We start from the raw sequence: 14,784 nt of genomic DNA on the forward strand, positions 1-14,784 counted from the left end.
AATGTCCATGTATATTGTAAACACTTTAGTTTTGAGAATTAGCTAGAACCAATAATACATTTATTTTATTTATTGTAATAAGATAGAATCCTTTTTTTTTTTTTTTTTTTTTTTTTGAGACGGAGTTTCGCTCTTGTTACCCAGGCTGGGGTGCAATGGCACGATCTCGGCTCACCGCAACCTCCGCCTCCTGGGTTCGGGCAATTCTCCTGCCTCAGCCTCCTGAGTAGCTGGGATTACAGGCACGCGCCACCATGCCCAGCTAATTTTTTGTATTAGTAGAGACGGGGTTTCACTAGAATCATTTTTAAAGAGAATTCTAAAAGTGAATATAAGGCGTCTGTTATCCCATTTTTTCTGCCTTCCTCTATTTCCTTCATGTGTGTTTAAATATTACTAGAAATCACCGTAACAATGTTATAAGTGATCCAAGTGTATTTAAAGAGTAATACAATCCAAACAACATTATGTGGAGCTTTGTGTATTTTTATGACACTACGAGACTTGCTGCAGACAAGTTGAGACTTTCCTAAGGTAATAGTAGGTCCTTTGCTGATTGCCTTAATTTTAGCATTTAAATGCATTCAGCAATTGATTCTTTGAAAACTGTATTTAGTCACCGATTCAAAAAGCTGTGCCTTCTGCAAATTATTGCCAATCTCATTGTATCCTTTATTTTAGGCTATAGTTTTAGGTTTTCTGAAATGTAAAAGGGCTGCTCTCTTTTTAGGCTTTTCTTTAAAATGCGTTAAAATTCCCTATGATCTTTTTATCAATCAGGGTTTATGCACAAACGTATTCAGCATATTCCATAGACTGAAAGCTCACATTTGAAAAAACTGGTTTGAAGGATGACTGCCATAGGCACAATGGGATTGTTACCCACTATACCTTAAGATCAAATTATGGTTTCACTTTTCTTCAAAATAATTAGGTTTCTATCAGATTTAGGAGAGTCAAGGGCTATCTAAAGATGAAAAAGTCTAAAAACCTACCTGAGGGGAAAATGTCTTCTTAATAATGAAAGCATAAAAATTAGCTGGTTCTCTGTTCTTTATATAGGGCTTGGACTCAGATTACCTTTATATCCCACAAGAAATGTGCAGTCAGACTATGGGGATACCTAAAAATCTGAATTAGTCTAAACTAGCTATTCGTATGACTATAGTTTTTTTCCCCAAATGGAGAAGTAAGATTTCATAAGAGTAGGAGAAATCTGAGAATACTTATAATAATTAACATTTGTTTTCCATATTATTCACCTATTTTAAATTTAATGTATGAACTTTGATTTTTATCCTTATTAATTTATTCAACAAATGAAAAGTATGAAAATTGTGAGTATGTTTTGAAGATCACGTTTACAGAATTCGCTAATTATTTTATATTTTTTTATTTACTTTTAATTTATTTATTATACTTTAAGTTCTGGGGTACATGTGCAGATTTTTTGAGAGATTCGCTCTTGTTGCCCAGGCTGGAGTGACTGCATTGGCGTGATCAAGGCTCACTGCAACCTCCGCCTCCTGGGTTCAAGGGATTCTCCTGCCTTAGCCTCCCAAGTAGCTGGGATTATAAGCATGAGCCACAATTCCTGGCTAATTTTTTGTATTTTTAGTGGAGTTGGTGTTTTAACCACGTTGGCCAGGCTGGTCTCAAAGTCCTGACCTCAGGTGATCTACCCGCCTCGGCCTCCCAAAGTGCCTAAGCCATGGTGCCCAGCCTACATTTTTATGTAGATTCTATGAGAACTGAGTGGAGTGTGACTGCAGGGTTTTTGGCTTGGGGTACTAGAACAGTGAGTTGTTATTACTGAAATGCAGACAACTGTGGAGGGAACACTTTTGGTGGTAGAACAAATTTTTTTTTTTTTGTAAGGTAACTTACCGGACATCTCAGTGCAGGTGCTAAGTTGGAAGTTGGAATAGTGAAATCTGAAGATACAATTTGCAGTCATCAGTGTATAGATTTTATTTTTGTGTGTGTGTTTAGTGTTACTTTATTTTCAGTATTGATTTCACTTTACTTATCTATTAGTTTTGGTGTTGATTTCACTTTATGCATCTATTATTTTCTATAATGGCAAATTATCCTGTTTTTTAAAAATTTATGTCAGTTGTATATTTCCTTTGAAGACATTAAGAAAATAAAAGTGAGATGATTTGAAAAAAATACAACAGTGAAAGTGGCATATAGATATTGCAAACAATTGAAATGGTGTTTTTCCAGTCGAACTGATTTCTCTTACTAGTCACTAAAAAGTATGTTTCTGTTAGAATGCATGGCTGGATGTATCAAATGCCGACCAGTGTGATGTCCTAAATCATAGTGATACTGGTGATTTATGAAACTTAAAATCCAAAGGTAGGTGTTCTAGAGTTGGTTCAAAAGCTCAATAATGTCAACAAGGACCAAAGCTCTTACATCATCGGAATGTTGGCTGTTGTCATTCACTCTACCATCTTGTGGTCCAAAAATGACTTCTTCAGCTCCAAGCATCATATGCTTTCATGGTTGCATTCAAAAGCAGGAAAGAAGAGATAAGAGAAGGGATTCTCCTTATGAGCCTTTGCTCGTGGGCTTCTCTCCCATGTTCAGGGTGTAAAATATTCTCAGAAGTCCCTTACTAGTATCACATGTGTGAATCATATGACCACTCCTGGCTGCAAGGGGAGCTGGAAAAGCAAAGGTCTGTCAAAGAGGCTGTGGGAACAGGACTATCTCAACATTTGCAGAGCTCAGGGTGAGAGAACAAAATGATTAAAAAAACAAACAAACATATTCTAACCTCCTCTTGTGATAGATGCACCTTCAAACCACTTGGAAGATCAAGTGTGAGTTTAGAATCCTTTGGTATCTTAGAGTTCCATGCCAGGAGGTGGCTCCTGGCTCACCACCTATCTTCCTTCTCTTCCTGCCTCCAGCTGGATACCATACCATGTTTGACCTCATGTGTAACTAATACACTGTGTCCCACACATCCAAGCTCTTTCTAACTCTCCCAACCAGCCACCCTTTGGCCACTCCTCAAACCAAGGAAAGTAATACTGGCTACAACCTTGGGAGAATGGATCAGGCTCGATTTTATTTTAAACCCATGAAACTGAGTAAGATATTGAGATTGAGGGTAGACACTGAAAATAAGAGGACTAGGTACCATAACCCTGGGTCACTCTGACTAGAGATCTTGGAAGTGCAAATCTTCAAAGATTGAGGAGAAGTAGCCAGTGAGTTAGGAAGAAACCTACAGATCCTGGAAGCTAGGTGAATCTAGCTTTTCAAATAAGATGGAAAATTAGACCTGACCACTGAATTTAGCAACATGGAGATCTTTGGTGAACTTGACAAAGGCTGTTTGATAGAGTGGTTGATGAAGACTTATTAGAGTGGAGAGAAGAGAGAATGGGAGGGGAAGAGTTAAAAAAACACATGTAAAGATGGTCTTTTCAAGTCTTTTGCTGTAAACAAGAGCTGAGAAAAATAGTAGCTGAACAGAGATCTTATGTTGGGGAGGTTGTTGATAATAATTGGTTTGTTTTGAAGCATGAGATATGTTATACTCTCCTCCTTTTAATTTGGTAGGAATAGACAATTAGTTGATATTTGAAAGAGAGAGGAAATTGTATGGCATCTGGTGTTGACACTTGAGTAGGCAATAGAGTGTGGGATATAGTGTACAAGTGAAGGCTGGTCTTAGGTAAGAAGGACACAGAGAATACCGTTATTTCTTTATGTGATAAAATTATGACTGAGATCTGCTAGCCTATTGACCAGTAGATGTTTCCATTAAAGTAATGCAGTAAATTATCATGACTCATAAGTATTCAGTGTGTTAAAAAACATACATCGCCTGTAATCCCAGCACTTTGGGAGGCCGAGGCGGGTGGATCACGAGGTCAAGAGATCGAGACCATCCTGGTCAACATGGTGAAACCCCGTCTCTACTAAAAATACAAAAAATTAGCTGGGCACAGTGGCACGTGCCTGTAATCCCAGCTACTCAGGAGGCTGAGGCAGGAGAATTGCCTGAACCCAGGAGGCGGAGGTTGCGGTGAGCCGAGATCGCGCCATTGCACTCCAGCCTGGGTAACGAGAGCGAAACTCCGTCTCAAAAAAAAAAAAAAAAAAAAATACATCTACCTAGAAAAAAATTATGTAATATTAAAAAATATAACATTATGAAGTTGTTTTAATCTTCTATTTTTTCCCTTCATATTAACATGTAGTAATATATGCACTGGTTATACATTAATATGATTATAAAATATATTTATATTTATATGTATATATGCATGTGTGTGTATATATATACAAATATACATATATATGCATATAGATAATCAGAATATATACATACATATCTATGCATTCTTACATTGTTCTTTCGCAAATATATATTCAGACATAATGTAGAGTGAGGCATTTTTTAAATAAAATGTTTTCATAAGAGCACTGTCTAATGACATTTTGGTCAATGACAACTGAGTACATGATGGTGGTCTTGTCAGATTGTAATACCATTTGTTTCCTCTTCATTTTTGTGTTTAGATTTGTTTAGCTATACAAATACTTTTGTGTTACAGTTGCCTATAGTATTCAGCACAGTAACATGCTGTACAAGTTTACAGCCTGAGAGCAATAAGCTTTACCATATAGCCTAGATATGTAATAGGCTGTACCCTTTAAGTTTGTGTAAGAACACTCTATGATCATTACTACTGTGAAATAGCCTAAGGATACATTTCTCAGAATGTATTCCCATCATTAAATGACACATGACTGTATATGCTTTCTAGAAAATGCAGCTTTCCAAAGGCTTTATTAACAAATAAAAATCTGTTAGATGTCAAACACATTTGGTAACTTTTTTGTGAAATTTCATGAATTTAAGAAACTACATAAGTAAGTTAAATGTTTTGGAGAAAAATTATTTATCAATGAAAATTACCTAAGCAACACAATTCATTTCCTTCAAGGTATAATAAGGCACACATTTTGATACCTTATAATTTTTTATTTAGCTATCTTCCTAAAAATAAAATACAGTGTTATATATTATAAAATTTTATGTAGCATACTTTATAAAATAGCCGTGTGTAACATACCTTTTTGGATATTAAATGAATACTCTTTGTTATTTATCAGAAATAAACGGTTTTACATTTAGAAAAAAGAGACTAAATGGAAATGTCCTGAAGTTAATAATGATAACCTTTTAGTGTCAAGATTTAAAACTTTCTTTTTTATGCATTTGCATGGTATTTTCTGACACCAAATAAATGCCATTTTTTTCACACACCAACCGGTGCTCTATCCACAACTGGTGTCCAGCAACGCACTTCAGTTCTGAAGCTAACTCCCAGGGTTAGCGCAGACCCTGCAGGTTAACAGCTCTGTCCCTCATGACTGCCCCCACTTAGGCACCAGGTGCCAGGATGCCCACATTTCTGCTCAGGCAACTACAAATTCAGGAATTCCCATGACTATCCCTCAAAATTTGATAATTTACTGGAACAATCCTTAACTTAGAAAAGTGCTGTACTTACGAGTACTGCTTTATTATAAAGGCTACAACTCAGAAACAGCCAAATGGAAGAGATGTACAGATATGGAGGAGAGGGCATAGTTTTCATGCCCTCTCCAAGAAACCACCCTCCCAGGCATGTGGATGTTTTCATCAGTTGAAATCCATTCTTTGAAATTTTTTATGGAGGTTTGATCACATAGACATGATTGATAAAACATTGGCTGCTCTATCTCCAGCCCTCTCTCCTCCCCAGTGATTGTGTAGGAGGGGAGAGAAGGATGAACATTCTAACCTTTTAATGTTAGTTTGGTCCTTCTGGGAACTAGGCTCCATGCTGAAGCTATCTAGCCTCTGGCCGTCCCCTCGCCACACAACTTCCCCACAACACACCTGGTCATCTCATTAGTATGCAAAAGGCACACGAAAAAGTCCAAGGCCTTTAGGTGCTCTGTGCCAGGAATCAGGTACAAAGAACAAATATTTATTTTCTATTACGCCATTTCACTCTTGAGTTTTCAGAAACTAGTCTGATGAATATACAGTGTTCTTATGAACACATTTTATTTAAAAAATGCCTCGCTCTACATTATGTCCAAATATGTATTCGTGAAAGAACAATATAAGAATGTCAATTCCCTAAAAGGATCATTCGTCTATATTTTTAAGCTGTGAAACAGTTTTTTAAAAATCAAGTCTAATATTCTATTATTAATATGCTACTGTGGCGATATCTACATAATGAAAATTTAATGAAATTTTATGAAAGTGGGAACATTTAATTATGGTAATTTATCTATCTTCAAATTCTTTATGAGGTAGAACTCACTCTAGTGTTTAGAATTCTTCTTATTTATATCCTTAAAATATTAGTGAAAGAATCTAGTTATGATTCAGGGATAAATTTTTTAAAACTTACTCTGTTTTTATCTTTTTTATTCATTTAAAAAAGGTAATTGCTATTTATTTTCCTTGGATTTTAAACTTTAGAATAAAGATTCAAAACCAAGTACATGTCTTTAGTGATATCTTATTTAGATCCAACTTGTAAAATTGAATCTCATGTAATATAGGTAAAACTCAAACATATCCTAAAATGACTTCATAAACTTTTTAGCATATTTATTTTAGTGTGTTTCAGTTCATAAACAATTACACAAGAAATAGGATTTTGAACTGTACATTCCAAAGTAAAGTATTTGATTCCATAAGGGAGAAAAGATTTCTTTTCTCACTCATCACTAGGTTAATGGCTGAGACTCCTATGAACAAAGATTAACTAGACAAATGCATACAAATTTATTTAATACAAGTTTTACATGTTATGAGAGCCTTCAGAAATGGAGAAAAGGAAAGCAGTTAAACTTGGGCCTTTTTTAATACTAAGTCTGATGAAGAAGTAGATAGATGTGGAGAAATATGTTTGGAAGACAAAAGGTTGTGATTCATTGTTAATAAACTGAGGGAACTTAGCAAGTCCTGTTTATTCAGATTATTTTAGGTGTCTCCATGTCTTCAAGGATAAAGACATTCATTTCCTCTGGGTATAAGGAGGATATCTCTGGTGTAAGGGTGTTATGAACTACTTCAGAGAGAAAGGTCAGATAATTATTTCATGGTCTGTTTCAGAGGAAGAGGGTGAGGGGACTATCAAAGAGAACTTCCTGCTTCTGCTGTTTTCTCAAATCCGCAAGTGCCAATTTGAGAATAGCGTGTCTAGAACTATATCAAATAAATCTCTTTCCAAATATTTTGGAGTATGTCTTCTTCTTTTCATTTGAATCCAGTTTTAGGAAAAATGAACAAAACTTTTTAAAAATATATAAGCCAATTTTAAACTAGTTATTACTTAAAGTCAAAGTTCTTAAAAGTCTTGAGCAGAAAACCTAATTTCTTCTAAAGGCTAAGTGAAATATATATGAAATCTCCTTGAAAACATAATCTTGTGGCTTTTAGGAGTTTGCTTTGATTGCTATAACAAAAACCAACTAGGAATACAGATTTTTTTTCCTTATCATAGCTTTCTTTAAAATGACAAAACTAATTTTAAATTGAGGACTTTATTTAGTACAATGATTATGTGTGTGTGTGTGTGTGTGTGTGTATGTGTATTCGTTTGTATGAAAATTGACCAAAATTTGCTGATTTAAAAAATTTGTTGTGAAAGAGCTTGAATAAATGATGTTAGACTGAAACACTTTGGGCCTCCAAATTCAAACCAACCTGTTTTTAAAGCTTTTTGGAGATAAAGTGAAACTCTGTGAGGCATTTATGTCAAACATTCCATTGTATTTTGAGTCACATACTGCAAGGAAAAATGTAGTCATAGATTCTGAAATAAGGGGCAGATGCTCCCTGGTTCTGCCCTCATATCAACTATAATCTCTGCACCTGATTAAACACCAACTAGAATTTTAAATATTGTGTCTATTTGGAAAAAGTGTGCCAAATAATAAGAAGAGTTTATTGACATTTTACTATGTGCTAGGCATCGTTCTAAGTTCTTTACATGTGGCAATTTATCTAATCTTTGCAATAATCCTTTGGGGTTTCTGAGAGGTTAATTAACTCGCCTCAAACCTCAGAACTAGTTAGTGACAGAACCAGGATTTCAACAGACTATCTGACTTCAGTGTCCATTACTTTACCTCTTAGATATTGTCCTTGTCACATCAAATTGCATACCTATAAATATAACCAAATGTTTATATATTTTTAAGAGATTGTCATTTCAGTAAACATATCAGTTTAGATCATTTTATAGGGCATGCTTAAAAAACTTTAATCCTGATATTGATTGAATAACAATGATCATTAAGGGCCCTGTGTTTAAAACCTATGATTATATTAAATTTTAAATTATGAACTATAAAATCTGGCCAGCAGAATGCAATTATGAGGAGTCTTAGTGTACAGTAATCTTGTTAGGATGAAAGACAGAGATATCAGCATTATTAGTATGTAAAGTGAATTACTGAATGAAACTACACAAGAAGAATATTGTTCTGGCCAAGATGACTCGGGAAGAAAAGTCACTGACGTACTTGTAAAAATGTCATGTTAGAAAAGCCAAGAATCAAAGGGAGCAGCAGCTGGGGATGAGTTTGGCAGCTGTCCAAGAAATGGACAGGTCTGGACAGTGCAAACATTTGCAACTGTCAGATCGTTTTCAGTTTTTTCAAGGAACTAGGAAATATTCAGCTGAAGGAGTTGTGATGGGAAAGAGGTTTGGAATTGAAGAAAGATGTGAAATATTCCTTATGGAGAATGGGAAATCATATGCACTGGGGAAGTATGATGGGCATATCTGATATCATTAAATGCCATTAAAAATTTATTTTTATGAATCTAACATGTCTTCAGAAAACACGGTTGTGTTTTTTTTTCTTCAGCAATGTTCAGCTTCCTCAATATGTGTGTGTTTGTGTGTGTGTGTGTGTGTGTTTCAAATCATTAAAGAGGAGAGAGGATATAAGAAAGTAAATGATCATAGTATCTGGGCTGGTCGAGGAGGAAAGTATGAACATGAATTGAGTGATATGTAGCGAAAAGGTGGAGAGACAGATGAAGAGGAGGTCTGGGACTGTTCACAGATAACAAAAACAAGAAGACAGTAGTAAATATCCCATGGCAAGAACCTCAGAGGATTTGGGGGTTTTACACTAGAGAAGTCATGATCCCGTGATAGCACTTCCACCACCTGAGGGATGTGAGAGAACCAGTACTTTGAGTTTGTGTGTTCCTCGGTTAAAGCAATGTCAGTTGGGAACAATTTCACTTAAAGGTGGTAAGTCACAGAAACACATAAAAATGAAGTTTAATAAGGGAATTTGTTGAGTCTGGACCGTGAGTTTCAAAGGACAGGATATAATTTGTGGGGAGAAAGGGAAATTGTAGAAAATTAGTTGGTCTAGGAGGTATACAAAAATGTCAGAAGAATGGAAGAAAAGCCTGTAATACAACTTTTTTACGTTTTTTTTGTTGCCTAAATGTATTACTGTATGCATGCAGTCACTTACCATCTTGGGCAATAGAATCCCACTCATTAGCGATAGAAAAGTCCCCTCTATGGGTGAGAACACTACTTCTGCTTTGCCTTAGATACATACGTATTCTCCCCAACTTGCAGAAAATACCATGATACATAAATCTTGCTAATCATGGCTTCAGCCATTCAATTTTACCACTGTTCGTAAAAGGAGTCTGTGAAATACTCTATCATTGAACGTACTACAGATGATCATTGATTAGCAAATTAAACATGTCACCATATTCCAGGTGCATATCAGTTTCCTTCAATTCCAAGCAAATACCTCCCCTTTAAGCAAAACAACAAGGTAACAGATCCTTTCAGATTTCAGCTTTTCTCATTCTCTTATTTTTCAGTGATGTTTTCCAGCAGGGGAGTTAGTTGGTTCTAAAATGATATTTTTTCTTTACCTCATTTTAAAAGTGTTGAAAGTATATAAGTCAGAGTTACCTAAGACAAAAGACTGTATTAAATCACTGGATTTGTAATTAAAATGTGCAGACAGTGTAGTGGAGTGTTAAGCATCTTGAGCCGCTCAGTCCACACTTGAAAATTTCCTAATCTAATTTTCTCTTGGCTGAGAACCAATTGTTGTTGGTTTTCTCCACTACATACAGTTATGTATTCTTAAAAGGTCTGTCATCAAGGTCCCTGGCACTTTTATAAATGTGCTATTTGAGTACACATTCTGCAATACTCTGGATTACTGCCTATGGAAGTTGATATTTTAAAACAGATACTTCAAAGTGCTAACACAAAAATTCTCTTTGTTCCAGAACTGAGATTGACAGTCTAAGGCTATAATTTAAAACTACTTAATTATGAGATTAAGATAATAAGCCATGAGCATAAAAAGTAATAATTTATTAACACAAGTATTGACAATATTAGATAATATACTATACATTCCAAGATATGACTCAAAAGGTGGTACATTTTCTTTGTAATAGTCTTCATCATCACAGTGCTCTGATTTTTCTATCTTCATTGAATTTACTGCATCTTGCACAATTAGCTGGGGAAAGGTTTCTAAAATTGCCAGATCTCCCATTATGTAAGTTTTAATAACGTGTTATAGTGCAGCATATCCCTTAATATTCATAGGCATATTTTAATAAAACTTCTGTGCCTATTTGTTTCTACTAGATTTTCTCTCTCTCTTTTTTAAAGGTTTCAATTTTTTCCACTTTTTTCTGTTAGCTTACCTGTCCTTTTTCTTTTACTTGCTGATATACATTTTGAATGCTTTTGCTATTGCAAATATCTTCCTCCAGTCTGTTACCTCTTTGTTAATTTTTCATTTTATTACAAATATAAATAAATATAAATGTAAACCATCAACTTTTTCCTCTAAGGTATATGTTTTTGAAGTCTTTTAACTGAAATCCTTTTAAACTAAGGATTTAAAAATTATTTTTTTCTTCATTCTCCTTCCTCCCTCCCTCCTTCCCTCCCTTCCTTCCTCCTCTTCCTCCTCCTCCTTCTCCTCCTTCTTTCTTTCTCTCTCTATTTTTCTTGAGACGGAGTTTCACTGTGTCACCATGCTGGAATGCAGTGGCACAGTCTCGGCTCACTGCAACCTCTGCCTCCTGGGTTCAAGCAATTCTACTGCCTCAGCCTCCTGTAACTGGGACCACAGGCGTGTGCCACCACACTCAACTAATTTTTGTATTTTTAGTAGAGATAGAGTTTCACCATGTTGGCCAGGATGGTCTCTATCTCTTGACCTCGTGATCCACCAGCCTTGGAAGTGCTGTATTACAGGTGTGGTCTGTGGCACCTGGCCTTTTATTTTCTATTCTATTTTTTATTTGTCTCACAGTGTTACAGTTCATTTTATGATCTTATCTTTGAAAGACACTTTTTATTTCTTTATGTAATAAGCCAAGTTTCCAACACCATTGACTAAATAATCCATCCTTTTTCTGAACATTTATGCTACCACACTATCCTACATTAAATCTATTTCTGTGCTTTCTCTTCTGTTCCGTGGACATGCTTTATGTTTCTCTAGCATTACTACATTATTACTAGAACTTGCTTAATATCTGGTAGAATGAGTCCTCCCATTTTGATCATCTCTTGAAAAATTGTTTTAGCTATTCATTAATTTTTATTATTCTTTCACATTAATTTCAGAATCAGTTGTTAAAATTCTTCCAATATATTCTTCTTTTTTAATTAGAATTGCATTAAATATATAGATCACATTGTAAGAACTGCTATCTTTATGAGGTTAAGTCATACCATTCATACACCTGTCTATCGCTTTTATTGAGGCCTTCCATTATATCCTTTTGTAGATTTTTAAGATTTTTTTCCATTAATGTCCATTCATTCTTTGCTGGGTTAATTTCTGTATAAACTCTTTTTGTTTTGTTGCTATTAGGAATGCTATTTCCCTCTGATTTTTTAGTTTATTATTGCTAAATAAGAAAATGATATTGATTTTTGCATGTTGATCTTATATCTGACAAACTTATTCAACGCTATTAAATAGTTACAATGATATTTCACTCCACTCATTTGTATTTTCTGTGGAGATGATCATGTCACATTTAAATAATAAGTTAAAAATTATCTCTACTTCTAAGCTTTATGCCAGTTATTTTTTTATTTATTTGGTATTGGATTTGGACCACAATTGAGCATGTCCAAGGAGAACCTACATCCTTGCTTGGGTCCTGAGGTTTAAAATGTACATTTTGAAGTTTTTCTGTTAAGTATAATGTTTGTTATGGATTTTTTTTTGAATGAATGATTCTACCAAGTTAAGTATATAGTGATTTATATATTTATACAAAATATACATTTTGAAGTTTTCCCATTAAGTATAAGGTTTGTTATGGATTTTTTTAAAGTGAATGATTCCGCCAAGTTAAGGAAATTACTATGTAGTGCTAGTTTTCTAAGTTGTTTTGTATTTTCTTGAAAAATACTAAAGTTCATCAAATAGTTTTTTTTTAAATTTATTTGGGAGTTTTTTTAAACTATTTATTAGACTATATGGATAGAGTGATTTAACTCTGTTTACTCTCTGGAATAATTCTTAATTGATTATGATGTTTGTGCACCATTACCTTTTGTTATTTAATAGCTTATTTAAGCCTTTTAAGTAAGTTCTGAAGTAAAATGTTATTATGATGTGTTTTTTGTCCTCTGGTAAGAATATATCTTTGCCCTGGTAAGGATAGTTTAAGAGGACAAAAAATACATTATAAAAACTCTTATGAGTCCACTTATAAAAGTTTTTCTTGAAAGAATGAAAAGGAGAATGGAAACAGGCATTCAACTCATTGGCTGTGCTGAAGAAGAAAGCATGGTTCCTTTATTAAAGAAATCTTCCATGTTTTCTCTAAGTAGCATTTTGTTGAGCATTTAATTAGTGTTCTTACTAAAAGTAGAACATTTTTAATGCTAATAAGAGGTTAGTGCTTAAGAACAGATTCAAGAGAATATAGATTCCTGAAAACATTCACTGTTTGCAAATTGAGCAGTGCTGCAACCTGTACTGCACAGAGGTCATAAAATATAACTAGTCATGGATAACACACTTTAACCTGATAGGTGCTAGATCCTAAGAGGCATTTCAAAGGCCAGCAGGTGCTTCCTTGGCTCCCTGTGATGGAGCCTAGGCATATTAAAGTAGAGGAAAAGACAGCTCTCAAGAGTTTTGTGCTCACATTACTAAAATGATCATTAAAGCATATTAACAAAGAAGTGCAGTGAAGAGCAGAAAGTGATATTATATTCATTTAACTCAGCCCAAAAACACTGGTCAGTATGGGTGGGGCTGGCATCTTCCCTCAGACTTGCAGTTGATAGTGACTGTTGTGTTCTTACTAGAGTTTGCAGAGCAATAGGCATCTCAGGGTGACAGATTCTTATTGAGTAGATCTGTTAGGAGACTGAGGGTGTCAGAAGAGGAATCTCTGATATAAGACTCCTGGTTCCCAGGAGAGACTCAGTTTCACTGAAGTAGATACAGATTTAGAGGAGAAAAGACCAAGACATTTTCAGCATTTCAGTGGTGATTGCAATCCTTCGATTATTAATGAAAGACTGTGCAAGACAAGACCTAGGAATGACCAGATATTAGCTTAGCATAGATGTCAAGAAAAGGCAGACTACTGCCAAGAAATGAGGAAGAGAGAGAGAGAGAGAACAATGTAACTTTCTTGAGTGCAAAGGTGCCAGACAAATGGGAGCCCAGCTGGGATTGGCATAGGGAGGATGGAATGCTGACTAGCGTGGCCCCACTAGCCCAGCTTTCCGTTTAGAGGAAGGCCTGTCCTGCTGGAACTGGGGCTGAGGGGAGAGTGTTTGTGGAGGTAGAAGACTTCAAAGCATTCAAGATCTGGGGGTGGCAGGCATCGTATTTGTAAACGGAAGGTAGTTGATATAAGCCAAAAGGAGTATCATCCTTATATGCTCTATGAAAGGGAAGATGTGCCTCCTGTGTGTGATGCAGCTGGGGTGTGGAAACACTGAGGAGAAGATGAAGGAGTTTGCATAGCAGTGGGGATGTGTACAATTTAACACCTGGACTTATCAAGGGAATAGGAAAGTGATTCTGTAACCAACATTAACATTACTTTGGATTTGTAATCTAAATGGTTCTATGATTTGTCTATGACTATTCACAGATAATTATGAATTCTGGTTTTATAAGCCCCAGCCATTTTACATTTACTTTCTCAAAATGTATTAAATTGGAATTTTTTAATTCTTTATATATGAAAGAAAAGTTTTTATTTTTTCATTTAGGCCTAACCTACATTAGAAGGAGAATTACTTGTTTAGTTTTAGGTAGCACTTATTTGCAAAGTGGTGTGGAGTTTGAAGCTTTCTTCAAGACAGCAGCAAATAGTTAATTGTTAGGTAGTCGTATGCATATATGCATATTTTATTAGTTATTGCTAGCTAATTTAACCTTATTATCATCAGAGAATAAACTCCAATTGATGTTAATTCTTAGTACATTTTTGAAGCTGCCGTTTGGCTTAGAATGCCTTTGATTTAAGATTTTTTATTTTGTGATTTATAGCTTTTTATGTATCTATAAAATTTTATTTATTTATTATTTTGTTTAAATATTCTATAATATTTCTTAACGTTTTTCTCATTGACATCTTTTTAAGAGGATTATCTTTAAAGTTTTTGTAACAATTTGAATTAGGAATAATTATATCTCATTGGGCTTCTGTATTAAATAAGCAGAATTGAGATA

At 34.8% G+C, this 14,784-nt stretch overlaps 1 protein-coding gene across 18 annotated transcripts in view; it reads left to right on the plus strand.

Annotated features, from left to right (window-relative positions):
* Positions 1–14,784, plus strand: part of ADGRL3 (adhesion G protein-coupled receptor L3) — an 837,546-nt gene that overhangs the window by 769,900 nt on the left and 52,862 nt on the right. The gene's annotated exons all lie outside the window — the stretch shown is intronic.

This window comes from Aotus nancymaae, unplaced genomic scaffold, assembly GCF_030222135.1.
Source record: "Aotus nancymaae isolate 86718 unplaced genomic scaffold, 86718_ANA_hifiasm-v0.15.2.pri h1tg000006l, whole genome shotgun sequence".
Classification (NCBI taxonomy): domain Eukaryota; kingdom Metazoa; phylum Chordata; class Mammalia; order Primates; family Aotidae; genus Aotus; species Aotus nancymaae.